This window comes from Chiloscyllium punctatum, unplaced genomic scaffold (assembly GCF_047496795.1).
Source record: "Chiloscyllium punctatum isolate Juve2018m unplaced genomic scaffold, sChiPun1.3 scaffold_364, whole genome shotgun sequence".
Classification (NCBI taxonomy): Eukaryota; Metazoa; Chordata; class Chondrichthyes; order Orectolobiformes; family Hemiscylliidae; genus Chiloscyllium; species Chiloscyllium punctatum.
Window position 1 is genome coordinate 25,555 of NW_027310098.1, and position 19,758 is coordinate 45,312.

Below are 19,758 nucleotides of genomic sequence, written 5' to 3' on the forward strand. Positions count from 1 at the left end.
TGTTCCTGCCTTCCCTTGTTTTTTCTTAATAAAGTCGTTATTACACACACCTGCACAAGCTGTGAAATGAACTCAGGTCTCTCGATCCAAGATTCGGGATATTTTCACCACATCACAAGGCATCGACTCTAACTTCCCTTGTCCCTCTTCGCCTGCTGAGTCGCGCCTGAATCAACTCCGCAATTGGGAGGAAGGGGCGGAACAGGAGGACCGAGTAGCGGCCGGTCGTCTAACCAGAGTGAGGAGCGGGGCCAAAGCATTCTCGGAGAGTGAACGCTTCAGGATTGATCATTCTCACTGAGCATTAAGCCTCTCCCATGAATCAATGTGAGATTTTTAAGAAATAGTTGAGATGTAAATCTGATAACGTACATTAGGGAGATTTAAACAATCCTTAGATAAACATGGGTGATTTTGCACTAGTGTAGGGGGACGAGCTGAGAATAATTCATAGGTCGGCGTGAATAATTCACAGGTCGGTTTACACAACTCGAGTAAGAAACTTATTTTCAAACTCCCAGAACGATTGGTAATTTACATACCTGGCCAGTATGGTTAAGTTGGACCAAACAATCTATTTGCATACTAATGAGCTCAATGACTGTAACTCCACAGAGCAATTGTTAATGACTCATATTTTACCCATGATCCTATGTAGTTATGAATATTCTCTATAATCACCGATAATCTCAGATGCACGCGCAGTTTGGTTTCTATGTGGAGCATGCGCAGTGTCACATTGATCAGGTCACAGAGAGAGAGACATGGAGCTGCTTTCTCCGGCAGCGGCTGCGATCGGATTCAGAGAGCGGCGCCTAGAGCCGGTGTGAGGGAGAACGGAGCGGAGAGAATTCACAAGTCCCGGATACAGGTTAAAAATAACTCGAAAAAGACCCTCCAGGCCCGGGTAAGGAGGTGGCGGTCTCTGATCAGGGAAGGGGCCCAGAGTCACGGCCGCCATTTGTTTGAGGGAAGAGGGAGCGCGGTGCTCCGCGCCGCCATCTTGAGAAGGTCAAGGTGCAGGAGGGCGGGGCTCTGGGGGTCTGTAGAACAATCAGAGGAAAGGGAAGCTCCATTGTTATTGATTAATTCCATGAACACAGCTTCACTGGGCGGTCCTGCAGGAATATCCTCTCTCAGTCCTGCTGGGATGTTTCACCCAACCAGAACCAGCAGCTCTCCTCCTCTCTCAGCTCCCCTTCTGTCCTTCCTGCAGCATCTGTCCCCTGGAACATTGAGCTGCCTGTCCTGTCCCTCCCTCAGCTGTTGTTTCTGTAATACCTGTGATATCCCAGTCCCACCTTAGATTACTTCACTAAAGACAGAAATGCACCCGATGGATTTTACTTAACATCAGCAATTGTTTAATACTCACTTACAGGTTTTTAATTACATTGTTTTTGAAGCATTTCCTTCACATTCAATCATTTGCAATGGTGGGATTTGAACCTATGTCCAGAGAACACTTGCTGAGTTTCTGGATAAATTGTCACACAATAATGCCTCTAGGCCATCACTTGACCTGCTTACAGCTTGTATATCCCAGTGCAACATGAATCAAAACCCTTTCTTCCTGCACAATTGTTTGACCCGGCATTCTGGTGATGTGACTCAGTACCTCTCCATGTGGTATCCCTCACTGTGTGGGTCTAATTGCTGCCTCTGTCAGCGTCTCTCACTCTTGAAGCTACTCCAGATCATGAGCCAACAGAATTCTCCACTCCAGAGAGATGAGGGAGCACAGGTCAGGAATGGAGACTGGGATTTTCCAGATCTCTGTGGGCTCAGTGCCATTCTATATGTGTAACCCTCAAAGCATTAGTCTAATTTCCCATTCTGCCTATTTCTGTGTCTTCTACAGGTACTCATGGAGTTCCTGACTCAATAGACTTGCCAACTGCTGGTTGGGACAATGGTTGGTCAGCCAGAAAGACAAAGTCAGGGAGGTCGGGAGTCTTCAATAAATCCTGCTGCCAGGTAAGATCATTCCAGTGCACCGAGCAGAAAGTAATAAGGGGGATCCAAACATCAGCTAACAAGACATGACATAGAGAAAGTGCTGGAGGGGGAGCACAGTACAGACACACCCCAGGCTCAATCACCACGCTTGCTGCACATTTTGTTGTAATGAGACAGCATCGGGAGTTCCCAGTTATCAGTCCAGGCCTGTGCTTTCTTAGGGAGCATCAGAACAACTGAGGGGAAAGCAGGCCTCCCACGAGAGAGTGGTAATGCTGCCTGGGATCTTTCTGTTCCCTATTCCCTCTCCAACACTGTATCAATGGCTTGTATTGAGGACCAGTGTCTTCAATCATTCTAACTCCTATAACAGTTCCTATCTCTGTCATCTCCTCCCCTCTCACCAATTATTTCACATATTTGAAACCTCCAGTCCAGATGACCATCCGTATCGCTGTAACTTGCTTCAGTCTCTCCAACATGCCTTGTCTCGATAGTCTCCTCCTCCAATACCTGGAGACATAGGGTCTGTTTCTGTGTGGCACGACTGTTCGGCTGAGGTTTCCTAAATGGAATGAGTCGTGTTTGGCCCATATCCCTTCAAACCTTCTCCTCTCCATGTACCTGCCCGAGTGTCTTTTCCATGTTGTAATTGTACTTGTTTTCACCATTTCCTCTGGCAGTCCATTCTGTCTATGCACCATCCTCTGTGGATAATGTTGCCCCTTAGCTCCCTCTTTAAATCCTTGCTCTCTCACCTCACGTTTATGCCTCTAGGTTTAGACTCACCTACCCTTGGCTATTCACCTTACTTAGACCCTACATGGTTTCATAAACCTTTATAAGGTCACTCCATGGCCTCCGCTGCCCAGGAGAAATATTGAGGACAACGTTACAAATATCTCCAACTCATGTACTCAGTGCTCTGACCAATGAAGACAAGTGTGCCAAATGCTGCTTTCCCCACCCTGTCCCCCTGTGATGCCATTCCAAGGAACAATGTAACTGCACCCCTTGGTCTCTCTCTGTTCAACAATGCTGCCCAGGGCCCGACCATTAACTGTATTCGTCCTCCCTGGTTTGTCTGAACTAAATCCAACACCTGAATTAAACTCCATCTTTCATTCCTTGGCCCACTGGCCCAGTTGATTACCATCCCCTTCGATAACTATATTCCCTGCCCACTCTTCCACTAATCTTGGTATCCATAAACATACTAACAGGGACTCCTATATTTTAACTCAGATTGTTTATGTAAGTGGTGCACAACAATGGTCCCAGCACCAATCCTTACAGCACAACCCTCTCCCCCCACCCTCTGTCTCCCCCTGCCATCCCATTGTGTATCCAGTTGGTGAGCTCCCCCTGATCCCTTGCGATCTACCCTTACTAACCAATGGATCATGGTACACCCTGAACAAGGGTTTGCAGAAGCCAGAAACAATGTCTGTTGCTCTGCCTTCATCTATCTTTTTGGTCACATCTTGAACAAACTCCAGTCAAGTTTGTGGGACATGTTTTCCCACGCACAAAGCCATGCTGACTGTCCGTAATCAGGCCTTATTTTTCCAAATGCATGTAAGTCCTACCTCTCAGAATGACCTTCAACAACTGACCCACCCTGATGTCTGGCTCATCAGTCTGTAGTATCCTGGATTTCTTTTGCAGCCTTTCTTAATTAATGACACAACATTATAATCATAGTCAGAGTCATACCGCACTGTTCGGTTAACGCTAACCATACTTTAAAACGGATCTCATCCCACCTGCGTGTTCCTGGATCATGTCCCTTCAAACCTTTCCTATTCCTGTACTAATCCGAATGTCTTTTAAACATTGTAATTGTCCCCATATTCACCCCTTCCTTGGGATGTTTATTCGACACACAACCACCTTCTGTGTGACAATGTGCCCCTCATGTCTCTTTTTTTTTTAAATGTCTCTCCTCTTAATTTAAAAATGTAGCGCCTTTTCTTGAAACTCCCCTGTCCATGGGAAAAGACAACTCCCATTAACTCTATTTATCTCCCTCATTATTTTATAAACTTCTATAAGGTCACCTGTCAACATTCAAGTTTCAATAAAAACATACCAACCTATCCAGCCTATCTTTATAACTGAAACCTTCCATAGCCAGCCACATACCAGTCAATCTCCTCTGAGCCATCTCTAGCTCAATAATATCCTTCCTATAACTGGGCGACCAGAACTGGACACCGTATTCCAGAAGAGGACTCACCAATGGCCTGTATAATCTCAATGTGACTTCCCCACTCCTATATTCAAAGGACTGAGCAATGAAAGCAAATGTGGCAAGCATTTTTTTTTTTAACCATCCTGTCTCTTCAAGTTGCACAGTTCAAAGAATTATGTACCTGGAATCTGAGGTCCCTCTGTCCTATAACGTTAATTGTATAAGCCCTGCCCGTGTTTGTTGTACCAAATGCATTACCTCACATTTATTCAGGTTGAACTCCATCTACAGTTTTTCAGCCATTCACACATTTCATCAGGATCCCTTTGTAATCTCAGAAAATCTTCTTCACTGTCCACAATGCCACCCTCCAGTCTAACAGCCTATCACATGCAGCTCTCTATGGTACAAATATCTCTGCTAGGGGCCCTACAATTTCCTCACCAGCTTCCCACGGTGTCCTGAGATCCATTTGATCAGGTCCTGAGGATTTATCTACCTTTGTGTTTTAAAACCTCCAGCACCTCCTTTTCTATAATGTGGACTCATTTCAAGACATTGAGTCATAGAGATGTACAGCACAGAAACAGGTCCTTCAGACCAACTCCTGCATGACGTATCTAGTCACATTTGCCACAATTTTGCCAATATCCCTCTAAATCTTTGCTATTCATACACCCATCCACATGCCTTCTAAATGTATTTCTATCACCCTCCACTATTTCCTCTGGCAGCTTATTCCATACACTCTGCAGGAACCAGTTGTCTTTTAGGTCCCTTTAAAACGTTTCCCTCGCACTATAAAGCTATGCCCTGTCATTTGGGAATCCCCCAGCCTGGGGAAAAGACCTTGTCTATTTACTCTATCGATGACCATCATGATTTTAAACACCTTTTATCAGGTAACTCCTCAGTCTCCCATGTTCAAGTGAAAACAGCTCCAGCCTATTCAGCATTTCCCTGCAGCACAAATCTTCCAACCCTGGCAACATCCTTGTTCATTTTTTTCTGAACCCTTTCATGTTCCACAACAGCCTTCCTGTTGCATTGAGACCAGAATTGCACACAGTATTCCAATAGTGGTCAGGCCAAACACTGTTTAGCATCCCAGTCTTTATCAAGAGTAAGCTCCAAAGTGAAATATTTGTTTCGAATCTTGTAGTTTCACACATCGTTGCCTTCATTGATCATTAAGGAGACCGGGTTTGTCCCGAGCTCTTCTTTTGCTCTTAATACACTTGTAGAGTCTCTTTGGATTCTCCTTGACTTTCTCTGCCAAAGCTATCTCATGTCCCCTTTTTACATTCCCTATTTCCATCCTAAGTGTACTTCTACAGCCCCGATGCTCCCGAAGGGATTCACTTGAGTCAGCCAGTTATGTGCCCCATTTTTTCTTGACCAGAGCCTCGAAACTCAGCCAGTGTTTCCTAATTCAGTCAGCATTGAGCTGCACACTAACAGGAACACACTGGCGCTGAACGCTCCTTTTATCTCGGTTTTAAAATATTCCTACTTGCCAGACTTCCCTTTATCTGCAAATAGCCTCCCCAGATCTACTTTAAAAATTCCTGTCTAATACTATCTTGCTCCATTGAATGACTTTAACTTGTGGACCAGGCCTGTCCTTTTCCATCGCTATTTTCAAACTAATACAATTGTGGTAACTTTCCAAAGTGCTCCCCCACTAACACCCCAGTCCCGTTCCCGACCTTGTTTCCCAAGGGGAGGTCGGGTTTAGCCCCATTCTCCAGTTGGGCCATTTACATAATGACTGGGAGTTTCAGGAACACACTTAACAAATTCCTTCCATCCAAATGCTTAACACAGTCGCAATCCCAGTCCAGGTTAGGAAAGGTTAAAATCCCCTACTGTTACAACCTTATTAATCTAACAGATAGCTGAGATCTCCTGACATATTTGCTCCTTCATCTCCCATTGCCTATTGCTGTAGTACCATCGTAGAAAACTGATGACCAATTTTTATTTCTCAGTACCACTAATATCGTTTAACTGGGCAATCCTACATGAATCCTCTCTCTAGGTACTGCTGGGATGTTTCCCCCCAATCAAACCCACCAGCTCTCCTCCTGTTTTGCCTCCTGTTCTATCCCTTCTGTCGCTTCTGTCCCCTTGAACATTGAGCTGCCAGTCCTGGCCCTCCATCAGCTGTGTTTCTGTAATATCTATGGTATCCCAGTCCCATGTTCCCATCCATGCTCTGGGTTCATCTGCCTTATCTGTCCTGCCCATTGCATTGAAATAACTGCAGTTTAATTAATCAATTTTCCCTCATTGTCTGCTGTATTCTTGCTTGCTTTGTCTATTTATATTTCTCTCTTTAACATCTGCACCAGCCTCAAATTTCGTTCTGGCCTTATGACTGTTTGATGTCCCACACCCCTGCCAGACGAGTTTTAATCCTCTTGAGCAACTCCAGCAACTCTCCCCACCAGGATGTGGGTCCCCCTTCCACTCCCAGTTCAGGTGCCTTCCCCACCCTGTCTACCTGTGCTGAAACCTTCAGACATCCAGGGACTTGTCCACCAAGGTTCCACAGTACTCCAGGGGGACCTATCATTCATGATGTATATCGTTCGCTTATTAGACTTCACACAGTGCATTACCTCACAGTGATCAGAAGTAAATTCCATCTGCCATTACTCTGCTCAGATTATCATCTGATCGATATCAGACTGTAGCCTGAGAACATCCCCTTCACTGTGAACAACACCCTCACCTTTCATGTCATCTGCAAACCTACTAATGATTCCTTCTGCTTTCACATCAGAGATATTAATGTACATAATAACCAGCAATGATTCCTGCACAGATCCCTGTGGTACATCCGCTGGGCAAAGGCTTCCAATCACAAAAACAACCCTCCACCAATTGTGGATCCAATTTACCAACTTGCCTTGGATCTCATGTTCTCTTTCCTTTTGGACCTGCCTTCCATGTGGGATCTTGTAAAAGACCTTAACGAACTCCATGTAAACCACATAATCTGCACTGCCCTCATCAATACCAGAGGACAGCCTTCTACCAGTCTTCAGGCGACTCTCTGTGTGGAGTTTGCACATTCTGCCCATGTCTGCGTGGGTTTTCTCCGGGTGCTCCGGTTTCCTCCCACAATCCGAAAATGTGCAGGTTAGGTGAATTGGCTGTGCTAAATTGCCCGTAGTGTTAGGTGAAGGGGTAACTGTAGGGGAATGGGCCTGGGTGGGTTATGCTTTGGCGGGTTGGTGTAGACTTGTTGGGCCGAAGGGCCTGTTTCCACTTTGAATTAAGATTGGATTACTTACATACAGACAATCCCTAATGTTTTCCTGGCCTTTCGAATGTTGATTCATCGTGTCCCTCAGAATTGTTTCCAATAATTTCCCTCCCCCTGCTGTCAGACTATATGCTCTGTAATTACCTGGCCTATTCCTGCTGCTGTTGAGCAAAGGAACCACATTACCTGTCCTCCAGTCATTCAGTACTTCACCTGTGGCCAGCAAAGCATTAAATATATCCAGATAAGAACAATGACTGCAGATGCTGGAAACCAGATTCTAGACGAGAGTAGTGCTGGAAAAGCACAGCAGTTCAGGTAGAATCCGAGGAGTACGAAAATTGACACTTCGGGCAAAAGCCCTTCATCCGGAATACATGCAGAGAGCCTGAATGGTAGGGAGATAAGTGAGAGGTGGGTGGGGGTGGGGAGAAAGTAGCATAGAGTACAACAGGTGAGTGGGGGAGGGGATGAAGGTGATAGGTCGGAGGGATGGGTGGAGTGGATAGGTGGAAAAGAAGATAGGCAGGTTGGACAAGTCATGGAGTCAGTGCTGAGCTGGAAGTTTGGAATTGGGATGAGGTGGGGGAAGGGGAAATGAGGAAACTGTTGAAGTGCACATTGATGCCCTGAGGTTGAAGTGTTCCGAGGTGGAAGATGAGGCGTTCTTCCTCCAGGCAACTGATGGTGAGGGAGCGGCGGTGAAGGAGGCCCAGGATCTCCATGTCCTCGGCAGAGTGGGAGGGAGAGTTGAAATGTTGGGCCACGGGGCGGTCGGGTTGATTGGTGCGGGTGTCCCGGAGATGTTCCCTAAAACGCTCTGCCAGGTGGCTTCCAGTCTCCCCAATGTAGAGGAGACTGCATTGGGAGCAACGGATACAATAAATGATATTGGTGGATGTGCAGCTAAAACTTTGGATGTGGAAGGCTCCTTTAGGGCCTTGGATAGAGGTGAGGGAGGAGGTGTGGGTGCAGGTTTTACAGTTCCTGCAGTGGCAGGGGAAAGTGCCAGGATGGGAGGGTGGGTCGTAGGGGGGTGTGGACCTGACCAGGTAGTCAAGGAGGGAACGGTCTTTGCGGAAGGCGGAAAAGAGTGGGGAGGGAAATATATCCCGGGTGGTGGGGTCTTTTTGGAGGTGGCGGAAATGTCGGCGGATGATTTGGTTTATGTGAAGGTTGGTAGGGTGGAAGGTGAGTACTAGGGGCGTTCTGTCCTTGTTATGGTTGGAGGGGTGGGGTCTGAGGGTGGAGGTGGGGGATGTGGACGAGATGCATTGGAGGGCATCTTTAACCACGTGGGAAGGGAATTTCTGATCTCTCTGTAAAGAAGGAGGCCATCTGGTGTGTTCTGTGGTGGAACTGGTCCTCCTGGGAGCAGTAACGGCGGAGGCGGAGGAATTGGGAATACGGGATGGCATTTTTGCAGGAGGTAGGATGGGAAGAGGTGTAATCCAGGTAGCTGTGGGAGTCGGTAGGTTTGTAAAAAAATATCGGTGGCAAGTCGGTCGTCATTAATGGAGATGGAGAGGTCCAGGAAGGGGAGGGAGATATCAGAGATGGTCCAGGTAAATTTAAGGTTAGGGTTGTGTTGGTGAAGTTGATGAATTGCTCAACCTCCTCGCGGGAGCACGAGGTGGCGCCAATGCAGTCATCAACGTAGCGGAGGAAGAGGTGGGGAGTGGTGCCGGTGTAATTACGGAAGATCAACTGTTCTACATAGCCAACAATGAGACAGGCATAGCTGGGGCCCATACGTGTGCCCATGGCTACCCCTTTGGTCTGGAGGAAGTGGGAGGATTCAAAGGAGAAATTGTTAAGGTTGAGGACCAGTTCGGCCAAACGAATGAGAGTGTCGGTGGAAGGGTACTGTTGGGGACGTCGGGAGAGGAAGAAACAGAGGGCTTTGAGGCCCTGGTGATGGCAGATGGAGGTGTAGAGGGATTGGATATCCATGGTGAAGATGAGGCGTTGGGGACCGGGGAAAAGGAAGTCTTGGAGTAGATGGAGAGCGTGAGTGGTGTCTCGAATGTATGTGGCGAGATCCTGGACGAGAGGGGATAGGAAAGTGTCGAGGTATGTAGAGATGAGTTCAGTGGGGCAGGAGCATGCTGAGACAATGGGTCGTCCAGGGTGGTCAGGCTTGTGGATCTTAGGAAGGAGGTAGAACCGGGCAGTGCGGGGTTCCCGGACTGAGGTTGGAAGCTGTGGGTGGGAGATCTCCTGAAGTGATGAGGTTCTGTATGGTCTGGGAGATGATGGTTTGGTGATGGGGGGTGGGGTCATTAAATGTATCCAGCAGGGCCCTAGCAATCTCCTCCCTTACCTCCCATAGCAGTCTGGGATATATTTTATTGTTACTGGGAACTTCTCCACCTTTTTGCCAGTGAAAACACTTAACGCCTCCTCCTTATTGACCTTAATATGTTCCTGAACCTCACCATCCCCGGGTACAATGCCTTTCTCCTGTGTGAATACAGATGGGAAGTATTCATTGGAGATCTCACCTTCTTCCTCTGGCTCCATGCACTGATCATCCCTTTGGTTTCTAACTGGCTCCACTGCTTAGTTGGGAATCCTCTTACTCTAACTGTACTTAATAACTATCTTGTGGTTTTCCTTAGCATTACCTACTAAGGATATTTTGTGACCATTGTTTGGCTGTTCATTTTTAAGCACCCCCACGCCCACCCCTCCTGCACGCTGTATACTTTTGAAGCTCTTTGTCTCTTTTTATTTCACTGTATTTTCTTTATCAAACTCACAATATCGCTTGATCCGAATTTGCTAGATGTCCTGCCTTAGATGTTCACTCCTCGCAAAACACATTGGCTCTGAATTCTCAATGCATCACATTCTATATCTCCCATGTTCCAAATAGAGACTCCAACAAGTGTAGTTCCTTGCAGTCTAGGCTTACCAGTCTAATGATAATGATAACGTCGAGTGATAGTGATAATCTAATGATAAATAGCCTCCCCATATTTAGATACTTAGCTTCTGCAAAATCCTTATCTATTTTCCATAATATCTTTGAAGCTAACAGTTATGATCTCTGTGCTCAAAAAAGTCCATAAATCCTTATCTCTATCATCTTGTCCAGAACCTACAGCCCACCCTGTCATTATCATTCATCAGTCCTTACCAACCTCCCCATCTGTGAACCTCCCTCCAGACTCAACAGCACATGATATCACTGTAACCTTCTCCAGTTCCCACAGCACTCATGCATTCACCTATTTACAATGGTGGGTTTTGAACATTGCCAGAGTTTCTGGATAAATAGCACAGCGATAATACCACCAGGCCATCACTTTGCCTTCTCACACGTTTCCCATCCCTGAGCACTGACACCAGCAGCACCATGAATCATAACCCCTTCTTTCCAGACAATGGTTTGATCTGATACCTTCCTGCACTCTGCTGATATCACACTGTCTCTCTCCATGTGGTATCCCTCACTGTCAGGGTCTAATTGCTGCCTCTGTCAGTGTCTCTCACTCTCTTGCATTTACTCCAGATCGTGAGGTAACAGAATTCCCCACTCCAGAGAGACACAGCAGCACAGGCCAGGGATGTAGACTGGGATTTTCCAGGTCAGTATGGCAATTATTACCATTCTGCATGTGTTTCCATCACCCTAATTTCAGGATTCCTGAAGAAGGGGTCATGCCCGAAACGTCGATTCTCCTGTTCCTTGGATGCTGCCTGACCTGCTGCGCTTTTCCAACAACACATTTTCAGTATTAAGTACTTCCACCAGGAATCCAGCAATCTCCTCTCTTACCTCCCATAGTAGCCTGGGATACATTTCATTGGGTACTGGGGATTTCACCACCTTTATGCCTGTGAAATCATTTAATACCTCCTCCTTATTGATCTTAACATGTTCTAACATCTCAGCATCCCAATTGAAATCCCCGGCTACAATGTCTTTCTCCTGAGTGAATACAGATGGGAAATATTCATTGATGACCTCACCTACTTCCTCTGACTCCATGCACAGATTGTCCGTTTGGTTTCTAACAGGCCCCACTGCTTAGTTGGGGATCCTCTTAATCTGACTATTGTCATAAAATGCCTTGTGGCTTTTCGGATTCTGTGAGAAGCTGGGAAGAGGTTGCAGGGCCCTTTGCAGAGATATTTGTATCATCGACAGCCATGGTGAAATGCTGGAAGACTGGAGAATGGCTAATGAGGTTCCATCAGTTCACGGCTCCAACGAAACGCCAGAAAACTACAGACCATTGAGACAGACATCAGTGGTGTGAAAATTGTTGGAATAGATTCAAAGATCTTCATGCATATGGAAAAACAATGGTGGATTAAGGATAGTCAGAATGGGTTTATGTGTGAGAAATGAAATCCCACAAACCTGACTGAGTTTTTGAGGAAGTGGGCAGGAGGAAGAGTGGTAGATGTTGTCTATAACAACGTCTTTGACAAGATTCTGCATGATCGACTGGTTAGTAAGGTGGGATCCAAGGACAGCTGCACTGATGGATACAAAATTGGCTTTATGGTAGGAGACAGAGGGTGGTGGTAGGGATTTGATGTTCTGAATGGAGGCCTGTGACCAGAAGTGCGTGGCAACAATCGGCGCTGGATCGACTGTTTTTCTTCATTCATACAAACTATTTTGAGAAGAATATAGGAGGCATAGTTAGTAAATTTATGGGTGACACTAAAATTGGTGCCACAGTGGTCAGTGAAGAAGGTTGTCTCTGATTACCTTGGGATGTTGATCAGATCGGTCAGTGGGCTGAGGATCAGCAGATGGAGTTTAGTTTAGTTAAATGCGAGGAGTTGCATTTTAGAAAGGGGAATAAGAGTAGGACATAAACAGCTAATGGTGCAGCTCTGAGTAGTATTTTCAAAGAGAGATAGATGAATGCAGGAACACAGTTGCTTGAAAGTGGTGTCACAGGTAGACAGGGTGGGGAAGAATGTATTTGGCTCCATTTACCTTCATTAGTCAGACCTTAGGAGAAGGAGTTGGGAGACTATATTGTGGCTGCACAGGATATTGGTGAGACAATTTATTAGCATTTAATGATGACCATAAAAGCATTGTTGATCATCAGGAAAATCTCATCTGGTCCTCTTATACCTTGAAGGGAAGGACATCTGACATTCTAACACAGTTTGGCTGAGATGTGTTTCCAAACCCACAGCAACATGGCTGACTCTGAGCTGCCCTCTTGCAATTAGCAGTGGGTAATGAAAGCTGGTTCAGCCAGTGACATCCACATCCCATGCATGCATCAATAAAAGGACATATTTCCCTCCCTACATGACAAGTGACGCCAGTGTGGAGTTGATCGTTATCCTGCAGATTGTGAATGTTTGTGTGTGTGTGTGGTGGTATGAGTGTTCAGTTCTGTGTGTATGCGTTGGCACCTCGTGCTCAAGCAGAAGAACCCTTGCTTATCACTGTATCTTTCTCCAGTCCCTAAAGTATTTCTTATGTCTGTAACTGCTTTTCGGCCCAAATATCCTCCTGTTCCTCCAGTTTCTGTCAATATCGAACCTCCTGTATCCCCTCCTGCCCTGTTAATATCTGGTCAAAACCCATTGACACTTTCTATCTCTATAAACTGGTTTGAGTCCCACAACTTGCTCTGTATTTGTAATTCTTTCCCTGTCCCATAACCCTACATATCTCTTGAACCAACTCCAGCACATATTGCCCTCCCTCACTCTGTGAACTCCTCCTGCCACAACAATCCATATCGGCTTTTTATTGTCGTTGAGTCCCTTATCACACTTCATGTATCTGTCAGCACATCCAGTACGTTCAACTCTCCCTTATCATCTCATGAAAGCCCAACAATGTTTCCGCTTCCTCCAACACTCCTCTTGCGGGAGAACCCTTGCTCTCCCTTTAACACCTTCAATATTTTGATCGCTCTTTTGTCAGTTTCTGAGACACTCTGCCTTCAGAATTATTAGATCTCTGTGTGACTCAAGGCCATTCTCCATATGTAACCTCACTGCATCAGTCTAATTTTCCATTCTGTCTCTCTCCTGTAGGTACTCAGGAAGTTCCTGACTCAATAGAGTTCCCAGCTGCTGGGTGTCTCATTGACGATGGTTGGTCAGCCAGAGTGACAAAGGGTAGGGAGACCTGGAGCCTTCAATAAATCCTGAACTGAGGTAAGATCACTCACAGAGCACAGAGCAGGGAGCAATGAGAGGGCTCCAAACATTGGCCAACAAGTCATGACATAGTTACAGTTCTGGAGGGGGAGCACAGTACAGACACATCTCAGGCACAATCACCGCCCCTACTTTAACTTACTTTGTACTGAGACAGCATCGGGAATTCAGAGTTATCAATCCAGGCCTGTGCTGTCTTAGTGAGCATCCGTACATCAGAGGGGAAAGCAGGCCTTCCACAAGACGGTGGGAATGCTACCTGAGATCTTTCTGTTCTGTGTTCCCTCTCCAACACTGTATCTATGGCATATCTGATGGACCAGTCTCTTCAATAATTTGTAATTCCTACATTAGTTCCTATCCTTGTAACCTCCTCCCTTCCCTATAGTCCCTCCCCATATTTGAAATGTACTGCATTCCAGACTACCATCCCTATCGCTGTAAGTTGCTTCAGTGTCTACAACATGCCTTACCTGGATAGTCTCCTCTTCCAGTAACTTGACACAGATTCATACAGCACGAAAACAGAACCATCGGTCCGACTATTCCATGATGACCAGGTTTCCCAAACTGAAGAGACTTATTTGCCTGCGTCTGGCCCATATCCCTTCAAACCTTCTCCTCTCCATGTTCCTGCCCAAATGTCTTTTCCAAGTTGTAATTGTTCTTGTTTTTCCCATGTGGCCCTGGCATTCCTTTCCATCTATGCACCTTCCTCTGTGGATAATGTTGCCCCTCAGCTCCCTCTTTGCTCTCTCACCTCACATTTATGCCTCTAGTTTTGGACTCACCTACCATTGGCTATTCACCTTCCTTATGGAGCGCATGGTTTCATAAACCTTTTATAAGATCAACCCGTAGCCTCCTCTGCCCAAGGGAAATATTGAGGACAATGTTACATTTATCTCCAACGTATGTACTCAATGCTCTGATCATAAAGGTAAGTGTGACAAATTCCGCATTCCCCACCCTGTCTACCTGTGATACCACTTCCAAGGAATAATGTAACTGCACTCCTTGGACTCTCTCTGTTCGACAACACTGCCCAGGGCTCTACCATTAACCGTGATCATTCTCCCTGGTTTGTCTTAACAAGATCCAAAACCTGATTTTAAACTCTATCTTTCATTCCTTGGTCTACTTGTCCAGTTGGTCAAGATCCCCTTTGGTAACCGTATTCACTGCCCTCTATAAAATTAATTTGATCATCTACAAACTTAGGAACAATGACTCCTATATCTCAACCAAATCGTTTATGTGGATGATGCACATCAGTGGACCGAGCTCCAATCCTTATACCACACTGCTGGTCACAGGCCTCCAGTCTGACCAACAATCCTCTCCCACCACGCTCTGTCTCCTACTGTCAAGCCAACTTTGTATCCAGTTGGTGAGCTCTCTGTGGTCACGTGATCTAACCTTACAAACCAGTATATCATGCTAAACCCTGTAAAAGGCCCTGCTTACAGAAGTATAGGCAATGTATGGTCACCACTTCAAGTAAAACAATCAAGTTAGTGAGACCTGCCTTTGTCTGCACAAAGCTGTGCTTGACTACCTTTCCTAAATCCTTGCCTTTTTAAATGCATGTGACTCCTGTCTGGCAGAATCACTTCCACAACTTACCCACCACTGACATTGGGCTAATTGGTCTTTAGTTCCATGGTTTTCCATCACAGCCTTTCTTAAATAATGGAACAAAACTATATTCCTTTCATAGTCGTACAGTGTGGAAACTGACTCTTCAGTTGAAACAAACCATAATCTCAAAGTAAACTCGTCCCAGCTGCCTGTTGCTGGCCTATATCCCTCCAAACCTTTCCTATTCATGTACTTATCCAAATGTCTTTTAAACGTTGTAACAGTACCAACATCCAACGCTTCCTCAGGAAGTTCATTCCACACTTGAGCCACCCTCTGTTTAACAATTCGTCACTTATATCCCTTTGTTTTGAACATATCTCTCTCCTCTAACCTTAAGAATGTGTCCCCTCCTCTTGAGACTCCCCCATCCTGGGGAAAAGGCAACTGCCATTAACTCTATTTATATCTCTAATCTTTTTCCATAAACATCCATAAGTTCATCTCTCATTCTCCAGGTTACAGTGAAAAAAGACTCAGCCTGTCCAGCCATTTTTCTAAACTCAAGCCTTCCATACCCAGCAATATCCTGGTAAATCTATTCTGAACATCCTGCAGCTTAATAATATCCTCCCTATAACTGCGGCGACCAGAACTGGACCGAGTAATGCCAGAAGAGGCCTCACAATCTCAATGTCCTTACAATCTCAACATGACGTCCCAAATCCTCCACTCAATGGACTGAGCAATAGTCAAGCATGCCAAGCCCTGTCTTATCCATCCTGTGATGCAAACTTCAAGAATTATGTACCTGAACCCGGAGATCCCTCTGCTCTAAAACACTAACCGAGGCCCGAACATTAATTGTAAAAGCTCTACCCTTGTATGGTTTACCAAGTGGACTACCTCGCATTTATTTAGATGAAATTCCATCTACAGTTTTTCAGCCCATTGACCCATATCATCAAGATCCCTTTGTAATCTTAACAAACCTCCTTCACTGTCCACGATTCCACCCTCCAGCCTTCCAGCCCATCACACATGGCTGTCAATGGTAACTTTGCTCCGGGCTCCACAATTTCTTCCCTAGCATCCCACAATGTCATGTGGTACACTTTATCAGGTCCTTGGGCCTTCCATATCTTTGTGTTTTAAACCTCCAGCACCACCTTTTATATAATGTGCACTCTTTTCAAGTCCTAGAGAAGTACAGCATGGAAACAGACCCTTCAGACCCCAACTCGTCTAGGCTGACCAGAAGATCTAAACAAATTCATCCCATTTACCAGCATTTGACCCATATACCGCTAAACTCTGACTATTCATATACCCATCCAGATACCTTTCAAACGTTGTCATTAGCATCAGTCTCTGTTACTTTCTCCCTCAGCTCGTTCCATACCAGCATCACCTTGTGCATGAAAAAGCTGTCCCTTTGGTCCCTTTTAAACCTTTCCCCTCTAACCTTAAACCTATGTCCTTTAGTTTTGGACTCCCAAACCCCCGGGAAAAGACCTTGAATGTTTACCCAATCCACGCACCTCACATTTATATAAACCTCTGTACGGTCACCTCTCAGTCTCTGAAGCTCCAAGAAAAATAACCCCAGCTTATTCAGCAACAATCCTGGCAACAGCTTGTGAATCTTTTCTGAGCACTTTCAAGTTTCACAACATTTTTCCTAGATCAGGGAGACTGGAATTGCGGTGTACTCCAGATGTGGGCTGAGATATTACTCTTGGTCCCTGAGTTGCCCAGTCTTTGTTTACAATAAGTTCTGGAGTGCAAAATGTGTTTAGGGTCTTAGCAATATCCTGCAGTTCCACACATCGATAGCTTCATTGATCTTTAAGGGCCCATATTTTGTCCAGAGTTACTCTTTTGCTCTTAATGTAATTATACAATTACTTCTGGATTCTCCTTATCCTTATCTGCCAAAGCTATTTCTTGTCTCCTTTCTGCATTCCTGAGTTCCACCTGAAGTGTATTCCTACAGCCCCTCTGCTCCTCAGGGATTCCCTTGATCCAGCTGGCTATACCTGACATGTGCCCCCTTTTCCTTGACCAGACCCTCAATAGACAGCCAGTGTTTCTGAATGCTGTCAGCATTAACCTGCACACATACAGGAACATGTTGGGCACTGATCGATCAATTTATCTCCCTTTTAAAATATTCTCACTTGCCAGATTTCCCTTTCCCTGCAAATAGACTCCCCAATCACCTTTTGAAAGTTCCTGGCTGATACGATCAAGATTTGGCTGGCCCCATTTTATAACTTGAACTTGTAGACCAGGCCTGTCCTTTTCCATCGCTGTTTTCAAACTAATAGAATTGTGGTCACTTTGGCAAAATGCTTTCCACTAACATCACAGTCCCTTTCCCTACCTTGTTTCCCAAGGGAGGTCAGGCTTTGCACCTTTCTCTAGTTGGGCCACTTACGTACTGTTTGGGAGTTTTCTGGAATGCAATTACCAAATTTCTCCCCTCCTAACATTGAATCGTGGCAATGCCAATCTAGATTTGGAAAGTTTAAAAACCCCGTACCATTATTATGATTGATATGTGAGATCTCCCGACATATTTGTTGCTCAGTCTGCCACTGATTATTCAGGGTCAGTACACTCGTATCATAGTGATGACCCATTCTTATTTCACAGTTCCACTAACACAGTGGGCGATCCCACAGGAATTTCCTCTCCAAGTATTGCTGTGATGTTTCATGCAATCAAATCCCACCACCACGCGTCCTTCCTTTCTCGCGATCCCTTCGATGCTTCCTGTGGTCTCTCTACCTTGAAACGATGATTAGCTCGTCCTGCCCCTCCCTCAGCTGTGTTTCTGTAATAACGATAATCTCCCAGTGCCATGTTCCCATCCATGCCCTGAGTTCATCTTCCTTAGCTGTCAGGCCCCTTGCATTGAAATAAATGCAGTTTAATCATTAGGTTTTCCCCCATTCCCTGATATGTTCTTGCCTGCCTTTTCTGTTGAAATTGCTCTCTTTAACTTGTGTACCAAACTCAAACTTTCTGACAGTTTAAGGTCCAACACTCTGCTAGACTAGTTTATATCCTCTCAAACCGCGACAGCAATTTGCCCCACCAGGGTGTTGGTCCCCATCTCGCCCCCAGGTCAGGTCCATTCCCCACTCTGTCTCCCTGTGCTGATACCTCCAGGGATCCATGGACAGGTTCACCAAGGTCGCTGTGCTCCTCAGAACTCAGCAAGGACCTACCGTTCATTATGTCTGTCCTTTGCTTATCATTCCTCCCACACCTCACTTCGATCACTACTAAACTCTGCTCAGATTATCATATGATTGACATCGGACTGTAGACGGAGACCATCCCCCTCACTATGGACAATACCCTTTCCTTTCATGTCATCTGCAAAACCTACTAATGATTTCTTCTGCTTTCGCATCCGAGTTGTTAATGTACATAATAACCAGGAATGGCTCCTGCACCGATCCCTGTGGTATACCTGCTGGTGAAAGAATTTCAAACACGAACAAATCCATCCGCCAATTGTGGATACAATTTACCAACTTGCCTTAGATCCCATGGTCTCTTTCCTTCTGGACCAGCCTTCCATGTGGGACCTTGTCAAAGGCCTTACCCAACTCCATATAAACCAAATCATCTTCACTGCCCTCATCAATATTTTTAGACACCATTTCAAAAACCTCCACTGAATTTCTCAGACAGTATCTTCCTCTACCCGAGTTGATCCTTACCTTTGCAAGTGTTGATTCATCCACAGAATTGTTTCCAATAATTTCCCTCCCATTGCTGTCAGACTATCTGCTCTGTAATTACCTGGCCTATCCCTGCTGCCCTTCTTGAACAAAGGAACCACATTAGCGATCCTCCAGTCATTCGGCACTTCACCTGTGGCCAGCAAAGTATTAAATATATGCACCAGGGCCCCGGAAATCTCCTCCCTTACCTCCCATAGCAGCCTAGGATATGTTTTATTGGGTACTGCGGATTTCCCCACCTTTATGCCTGTGAAAACATTTAATACCTCCTCCTTATTGATCTTAGCATGTTCTAGAGCCTCACCATCCCAACTGAAATCCCCAGATACGATGTATTTCTCCTGTGTGAATACAGATGGGAAGTATTCATTGAAAACCTCATCTACTTCCTCTGGCTCCATGCACAGATACTCTATTTGGTTTCTCATAGGCCTTGCTCTTTCCTCAGTAATCCTCTTATTCTAACTATACTGATAAAGCACCTTATGACTTTTCCTTAATAGTATTTGATGGATATTTATGGCCATTGTTTGTCCCTCATCTCTAAGGACCCCCTTGCACTCCCTACACTTTTGGATGTCTTCACCTGGTTTTATTACACTGTATTTTCTTTATCAATCTCGTGATATCGCTTTATCAGTATTCGCTGGACTTTTTGCCTTTACTACTCCCTTGTCAGGAACACACTGGCCCTGATTTTTCTCTGTATCACATTAACATACTCCCACTTCCCTAATACGGACCCAACTGCAGATAGTCCTCCCAGTCTATGTTTTGCCAGATCCTCTCTATTGATAGTGATACTGATAGGAGACTCAGTTCTGAGGGGGACA

At 45.5% G+C, this 19,758-nt stretch overlaps 1 long non-coding RNA gene across 1 annotated transcript in view; it reads left to right on the plus strand.

Moving 5' to 3' along the window:
• Positions 1-271: 271 nt before the first annotated feature.
• Positions 272-19,758, plus strand: part of LOC140472555 (uncharacterized) — a 31,830-nt gene continuing 12,343 nt past the window's right edge. The window contains exons 1-4 of the long non-coding RNA XR_011957721.1: positions 272-327; positions 1,862-1,977; positions 10,945-11,020; positions 13,458-13,580. This is a non-coding gene — a long non-coding RNA (uncharacterized lncRNA). The remainder of the gene's footprint in view (positions 328-1,861; positions 1,978-10,944; positions 11,021-13,457; positions 13,581-19,758) is intronic.